The 6,360-nt window shown below is 45.3% G+C and overlaps 1 pseudogene; it reads right to left on the minus strand.

Moving 5' to 3' along the window:
* Positions 1 to 2,428: 2,428 nt before the first annotated feature.
* LOC119326560 overlaps positions 2,429 to 6,360 on the minus strand; it is a 6,606-nt pseudogene continuing 2,674 nt past the window's right edge.

Genomic DNA, 6,360 nt, shown 5'->3' on the forward strand with positions numbered 1-6,360 from the left:
AGCTTCGAGAAGATTCTTGATAAGCTATTTGGACTCTTTGATTGGCACTAGTCAATGTGTACCTGCAATGCACGTTAATTTGGAAGTATATTTAGTGCATGCAAATATTAAGTAGGATATTATTTGCGTGTTATTATGTGATTAGCATTATATTTGACATGAAATTAACTGCACGCTAAACGTGTTGAGCACTCAACATTGAAGCAATCCAGGTCGTTGGATTGACATGATTTAATGGCCGAGATTAATTGAAAACTGCCCGTTTGGGTCTTTTTATATTGGTATAGATTAAAACAGATCTCCCTATTGATCCACGCAAAGGCAAGCCAAGCATCACATATGATAATCTGAGTCCGCATATGTTAACGAACAAAAATGCTATAGTGGTCTGCTCCCAACTCTGGATGGGTGAATCTTAGTACCGATGGTTCTTTTGCGGATGACGGAACGGCTGGAGCTGGAATGGTGTTAAGAGATGACAAGGGTGCCATCATTTTCTCTTCTTGCAGGCAATTATTCTCCTGTCGCAAGGCCCTTGAAGCTGAATTGTGTGCTTGTATGGAAGGTTTATCCTCTGCCATCCAGAGAAGTGAGGTACCGATGATTGTGGAAATGGATTCAATTGTGGCGGTGAAGTTTATCCAAGCCTCGGAGGTTGACAGATCCATCCATTCGTCCATCATAAAGGAAATCAAATATCTTATGTCTCTTCGTGAAGTTTGTATTACTCATGTAAATCGTAGCCAAAATAAGGTTAGTGATAGCCTAGCTAAGTTTGCTCGAATTGAGGGTAGAACCATGACTTGGTTGGGTTCAGGACCTAAAGAATCCTCAGAATTAGCTGCGATGGACTGTTGTGATTGTGGAATTTGAGTAATACAAGTTTTCACCCACGAAAAAGAGAGAACCTCAGCTTTCTCAGATCCCCTGACTTTATTTCATCAGAACTTGTAAATGACATTGCTATTATACAATGAATAAAGTCCTATTCCTGTAAAAGAAAATAACTAATTGACAACGTTTACACGTCTTGTACAACATTATTTATTTTTTAACGGATGAAAGACCATGGATTGACTATTATTTAGTTACGTCATTGGAAAAATCTGTTGTGCCGAAGGTTTTGCAGGCGTTCGAGAAAAAGAAAGAACCGGACGTAATACAGGAAGAGTCTCCCAAAATTCTATTGCCGTTTAGTTAAACTTTTTTGATCATTGGATGTGAATGCTCGCGCTGAGTTACTCATGAGAACCATCATCACTAGTTCACCACGTACAAAAACAAGGTAAAAGTTCCCATATACAGTTAGTTGTTCAAACTAAAAATAGGTAAATTATATGTCCTATCTAAATAACACTGTTTCACATAGGACGAGGTGCAAAAAACCGGTCCATTTGCACATTTTGAAACAGCAGCATCGGATCTACGGGTGATTAAACAGTTTGTGGTTCCGTAAACCTGATCGCAGGCACCCACCAGGAAGCAAGAACCTGAACTTGTGTGCGTTCTTGACAAAATAGGAAGGCAGAAGCATGGCAGGCGCTGAGCTGGGTATGGCAGTCCCTCAGCTGGGTATGCCGTGAAGGAAATCAGACATGAAGCAAGATTCACAAGCACACAATGATTTGATTCTAATTCCTAAAATAAACACCTGATAATTGGTAAAGATGACAATAATATACTTCTAATCCTAGTAATGTAGCTTACACCAAAAGATCACCAAGACAAACATATATAGTTCATTTTAAGTGGCAGCCTCATTACATATAGATAGTAAAGTCCCTTTTACTACGGAGAGCTACTATTTGTATTACAAAACATCCCACTAACTTCAGCGCCAAATGTGGTTTTATGTACTCCCTCCGTCAAGAAATGTAAGAGCGTTTAGATCACTATTTTAATGAGGGAGTATGTATCATGACTGTTAAGTAATTTTACAACACTCTGGATCAACATACTGAAAAAACAGCTTGATAATGGGAATGTACACATTTTAAATTTTTATGTATGTGTATATCAGTATATGCATACATACACGCTGCGGGGTCCTTCAAAATTACTGGTGGAGACGGTTAGCTTTCTTTTGCCTTTTTTCAGAAAAAATGGGAATAATAAAGTCACATAGACGGAAATCACAAGTCACATAGTCTTACAAGGCAAACCGAAATAACAACAACACAAATTGTGCAGAGTACCAAGGCAAGGCTCCGACAGTGAGCGCAAATAGAAAAGTAAGGCAAGATAAATGAAGCTGGCGGCAATTAGGGCATCTGATTTGTACATACCTACTCATCTTTGTTTCCAGGGAACTAATCAAGTAGGTAGGATCCAACGATTGCGGTGACTAGCTCTATGGTAGCCTTGCCAAGGTTGAACTTTGTTGCCCCGATGAGAATGGCCTTGGACTTATGTCGGTGACGATGGGTTCCTACCGAGCCGTAATGTGGCATCTGCGACGAACCTTGGCGGCATAGTCCTTGGCCCTCTTGGAGCGCCCAGAGTGTTTGCGCAGCTCGTACTCACCCATGTAGGTAAAGTTGGATTCCTCCTTAAGTTGAGATTCCTGTTCCAACTTTCTCCTATATAGCTTCTCATCTTCAAATAGAGATTCTAATTCGTTTCCAGGAAACTTGCCCATCCAGCAAGGTGTGTAGACGAAAGATGCATCCGTCCATCCATATGGTGGGTCAGTGTAAGCTTCTAGCCATGGACATGAACTGCCCAAATACTGAAATTTTGAGTTGTTCCAGTCATAGGCCAGCCCTGTGGTTGTTATCGCTGATGAAATCAAGAAGATGACCTCTTTATAAGGATCAAATCCAAGGAAACAATAAGATATGTGGATACCATATTATTCAGCCTTTTCAACGACGTCTTCAGTGTCAAGAACGTTATCCTCGTCAGAGTTCCAGTCATATTTCTCTTCCATAAGCACTTTGTGATTTTCATCTCTAGTATAAGCGTACTCGGGGTCGTCAGAGGTTGACTTACGGTAGTTAACATCTTGTAAGATCCATTGTTTGCCTAGTTGTTGAGCATAGTCATCATGTTCAAAGGTCTTAAGGCAGGTATCATGTTTTAACACCCAATCTGCTTGACCGCATGATTCACTGAGATACCAAACCCAAAGTCGATGATTCCAGTAATCAAGTGTTGCGCAATACACCCCTCTCGACGATCTCCCGAGATGTTGTTTGGGATATCCACTCAATTCACTGGCACATGGTAGTTTAATTACTCTGTATGTGTGATCTGACAAGGACATTCTGCACACATAAACATTCAGATAAAGTAAATTAAAAACAACATGAGTGAATCACAGTGGTATATACTCCGTATTTGTTAAAGGAGAATGGCGACCGAGGAGGGAGCAACAAGGATACCTGGTAAGATTTTTTTTGGAACGAAGACGCTAGAAGCGTCCGACTTTAAATTAATAAAGCCCGAAAGGCACCAAGGTTCAATGGTTACACCATAAAAAAGTCAGCAACACACCCAACAAGACAGCAAAACAAGCAAGGTTCATCACAACAAAATAAACATCACGGACCAGCCAGTGCAATGACCTAAATGACTCAACACTCCATGGAGAACTTCCAAGCTTCATCAACTCGCCAGGTTTTGTCTTGCCATCATCTGAATCGTCTTGATACGCGCCATGGCAGCTGTCATACGCTCAGCATCGCGCTCCTTCCCCAGCGGGGTCCACGTCTGCAGAAATAAATGGCATTTGAAGATCACGTCTGCAGGGTGGTTAGGAAATTTCTTTTCAATCGTAATTTTATTCCGTGTCGTCCAAAGTGCCCACAGGAGTGCCCCTACGCAACGCCAAGCAAGTCTGCACGAGGACCCTTTCGTGGACTTAAGTATAGAAACTAATTGGGTCCCCGAAGCAGGATTCCAGTCCGTGTGAAAGGCCTCCCGGACAGCGCTCCACGCAAACCTGGCCAAGTGACACCTAAAGAAAACATGGTTCGCGTCTTCTCCATGCCCGCAATTGCACATGTGCCATCGGCCGGGCCGTTCCGTTTGGCTACGTTATCCGAAGTAGGCAGCCTATTCCTAAGCATTTGCCACATGAAGATCTTAATCTTCAGGGGCAAGCCTACCTTCCACAATCCCTTAGCTATGCCAAGCACTAGCCCTCCAGTAAGCTTGTTATACAAGGATTTTACCGAGAATTTCCCGGACGCAGTCAAACTCCAGCTAACTGTGTCAGCCCCCTCCCGCAGGCGGAGGGAACCTAATTGCTGGACCAGCCCGTCCCAAGATGCACGTTCTTCGTTAGATAGGGCCCTCATAAAGTGGATCGCCGGAGGGTCTGTACGCATCGCCTCCCCAACTAGAATGTTAGTGTCTGTGGCGATCCGGAATAAGGAGGGGTGACTTTGCCAAAGGGGGAAGTCACCCAGCCAGTGATCGAGCCAAAACCGAGTGGAAAGACCATTATTGGTCTGAAATTTGGCCCCTAAGTCAAAAGCTGGCCGCACCGCTTGGATCCCTTTCCAAAACGCTGAGCCGTTGGCCGGGGCTGTGAAAGGGTTTCCATTAGGGAAGTACTTGGCTTTTATCAGCTTTGCCCATAGCCCCGACTCATCTTGGGCCATCCGCCACCACCACTTCGCAAGGAGGGCAACGTTCATTAGTTTGGAGTTGAGGATTCCCAATCCACCAAATTTCTTAGGCCTGCAGACCGCCGCCCACTTGACGAGGTGGTACTTCCTCTTGATGCCAGTACCTTCCCAAAAGAACCTGGATCTCGGAGTGTCTAGCTTGGCGTGAACCCCATCGACAAGCAGAAACATCCCCATAGTGAAGAGGGGAAGGGAAGAGAGGCTCGAGTTTGTTAGAACGAGCCTTGCAGCGGAGGACATGAAACGCCCTCGCCACGGGCTTACCCTGTTAGCCACTTTCCCATACATGGGCTCCCATTCTAGGATCGAGAGTTTGCGGTTAGAGATTGGGAGCCCAAGATACTTAATTGGGAAGCTCCCTAACTTGCAATTAAGAAGGTTTGTGATTCGTAAACTGTGCTGGTCATCCATCCCCATGGTAATGACCTCACTCTTGCTAAAGTTAATTTTGAGTCCGGAGAGGAGCTCAAAGGCTAAAAGCAGAAGTTTAATCGTAGCAATACTATGGTCGCCTGGCTTGAACATCAACAAAGTGTCGTCTGCGTATTGTAGGTGAGTCACGCCACCCGGGATGAGGTGTGGAACTAGCCCCTTGATGTGCCCGGCCTCCCGGGCCTTGGTCAGCATGGCTGCCATAGCATCTGCCACAAAGTTAAAGATGAGAGGTGATATGGGATCACCCTGTCTAAGCCCTTTCCTGTTACGGAAAAATTTCCCCATTTTGCCGTTAACAATGACCGAGGTGTTGCCACTCGAGATCAGGTTCATGATCCGGTGCACAAACCCTGCCTCAAAACCCTTTTTGAGGAGGACCTCATGTATAAACTCCCAGTTTACACGATCGTAAGCTTTTTTGAAGTCTAGCTTAAGGATAACGCCCTGCCCCCGTGACCGTTTTAACTCGTGAATAATCTCCGCGAGAGCAATGGGGCCTTCCAAAATGTTCCTGCCTTTAAGGAAAGCAGTTTGGCTCGAACTAATGACTCGTTGGGCAACCGGCGCTAGCCTAGAAGCGTACGCTTTGGCACATAATTTAAAAGGGACATTAATGAGCGTAATCGGCCGGAACTGCTTGATAGATTCTATCCCTTTGACCTTGGGGATTAGGCAGATAGCCCCGAAATTTAGGCGCGACAGGTCCACCGTTCCTAGGGCAAAGCCGTTTATGATCGCTTGGAAAAGGTCTCGTAGCAACGGCCAGAAGCGCTTGAAGAACTCCACCGGCCAGCCATCTGGGCCTGGAGCCGTGTCGTTCTTCATACCCGCAAGCGCACAGTCAATCTCCTGGGCCGAAAAGGACACCATTAAGGCGTCGTTTTCCTGCTGCGAAACCCACTCGTGCATACCCCACAAGTCCTCCCTTAGACTTAGAGACTTAGCCTCAGTTGTTCCCAACAGCTCAACGAAGAAGTCAAAAATGTGATTCACTATGTCATTCTGGGTGATCAACGTCCCACGCTCGGACTGAAGCCTAAGGATAGTACTCTTACGTTTGCGTCCGTTAGCGAACGCATGGAAGTAGCCTGTGTTGGCATCACCCTTCACAACCCACTTGACACCACCCCTACGGCGCCAATATTCCTCCTCCGCCCTGAGAATAGCCAGGACCTGATGTTCAAGGGAGTATCTAAGCTCCCATTCGTCACCAGAGAAGGATCTTACATCCGCCTGCGAGTCAAGGAGAGCGATATCAGCCATGATGCGCTCCCTCTCTCTCTTGGACTCG

Source organism: Triticum dicoccoides, chromosome 6B, assembly GCF_002162155.2.
Source record: "Triticum dicoccoides isolate Atlit2015 ecotype Zavitan chromosome 6B, WEW_v2.0, whole genome shotgun sequence".
Classification (NCBI taxonomy): Eukaryota; Viridiplantae; Streptophyta; class Magnoliopsida; order Poales; family Poaceae; genus Triticum; species Triticum dicoccoides.